The sequence below is a fragment of the Penaeus monodon genome, chromosome 27 (assembly GCF_015228065.2).
Source record: "Penaeus monodon isolate SGIC_2016 chromosome 27, NSTDA_Pmon_1, whole genome shotgun sequence".
Lineage (NCBI taxonomy): Eukaryota > Metazoa > Arthropoda > Malacostraca > Decapoda > Penaeidae > Penaeus > Penaeus monodon.
Genome location: NC_051412.1, coordinates 21,019,727 through 21,021,340, shown reverse-complemented (window position 1 = coordinate 21,021,340; position 1,614 = coordinate 21,019,727). Strand labels below are relative to the sequence as shown.

The 1,614-nt window shown below is 32.0% G+C and overlaps 1 protein-coding gene across 2 annotated transcripts in view; it reads right to left on the bottom strand.

The window, feature by feature from the left end:
• LOC119590678 (ketosamine-3-kinase-like) overlaps nt 1-570 on the bottom strand; it is a 6,441-nt gene extending 5,871 nt beyond the window's left edge. Inside the window, exon 1 of one of the 2 annotated variants that reach the window (XM_037939363.1) lies at nt 464-570. The gene's annotated coding sequence lies outside the window, so the exon portion shown is untranslated. Of the gene's footprint in view, nt 1-372 lie in introns of both variants that reach the window. The other variant, XM_037939362.1, reaches the window with a different exon arrangement.
• Between the last annotated feature and the right edge of the window lie 1,044 nt (nt 571-1,614).

The window sequence follows — 1,614 nt, the reverse complement described above, 5'->3', positions numbered from 1 at the left end:
GCTGTGCTATATATTTTTCTGCATTTTTAAGTAGTTATTGTTATAATCTGTTACTTATTCTTAAGTATTCATTTCTTTTTTTTTTCCTTTTAGGTGTAAAATTACCTTCAATTGTATCAATAATCTTGCTGAAAATACACTAAAAGACTTTTAATGTCCCGTAAAGATAAACATTTATTACTATCATCACAGGTAAGTTACAATTTATGTAAAAACTTTCCTGTGTATATATTTTTTTCTGTATCTACACATCATTTAGATTAAAAAAAATTAATCCTGGAAACTTAAAGGTCAAAAAAGAGGTTTCAAAACTGAAGAATCACAAATCCGGGTTAATAATCTAAATTTCACAGCTATCAGGAATTGACATACCTCTGCGCCGCCAAATAGTGCTTAGGTTGAAGTCAGAAATGTATACACGCAATAATATAAACGCACAGAACGTTAAAAACCTATATATTACGAGGTAAAATAAAGGACTTCTGCTGCGTTAGGCTTCCCTTCTGTCATGCTTTGATGGTCTAGTTCGGTTTGTTACATTTATGGAGGGTTTGATGTGGACGTTTTTATTCTGTATTTTATGATGCAATATTCGTCTAAATTTATATCTTTTGTGAATTAGAATGTAAAAAAGAGATATGTTTCTCTTTCGTGGACATTTTTTTTAATGATCCGAGATAAATAACTTTGCTGCTAAACTATCTCTTTTTATAAATCAAGTCTTGTGATATATGTATACACTGATAAAACAATTCGTGTTTTAAAAAATTACTTTAGATATTAAATTAGATTCATAATTTGAAAAACAGAGAATTATTATTTTCGTAGGAACACCAAATCTAATACACCGAAATTTGCAAAGCTTCATAGAAAATGTAAAATATATATATTTTTAGAGGAAACTAATAAAAAATGCCAAACGCTAATGATGTTATCTTTACATGAAATGGTTGACTTGTGTAGTATGGCATCGTGCTCATTTCGGTGGACGTTTGTAAAATAACCCTTATGATAATCAAGAAGCTCGTTAAAGTTTATGTGTCACCAACTGTACTGTCGTTGACATGTATTCATTAAGACTGAAATGACTTCAACATCTGCCGAAGATATGGATATACAGATATTTCGGTTACATCTGTTGCTTCACCAAACTGATCAATACACGGCTGCCTTAACCATTAACACGTTTAATTCATTTTATTATTCACCTGACAGAGCCTGGCAGAGGCGCCATGGTTGGTGAGACATTATAATGAGCGGAAAATCGTGGCTGGAGGAAAACTATGTGTCACCCCGCTAATAACTGCACTGCATAAGCTGTTGCTATTTACCATAACTAGGAACGCGAGAACTGTCAAAATCCATTTTTGCAAATAGATAATGACCAGATCGTTATATTTCATCTCGATCCATAGAGTAATGTAAAGGGAACGTGGGATTTTGGGCAATGTAGCTTTTAGGTTGATTAATTATTAAACCCTCGGTAGAAAACACATGATTTGGTGTAAGTGAACAAAAATCTATCTAAGAGATCTATCACTGTTTGATATGATTTATCATCATCAACTAAATAATAAGAAAGAGGATTTAGCACTGGGAGCAATCTGTTTATTT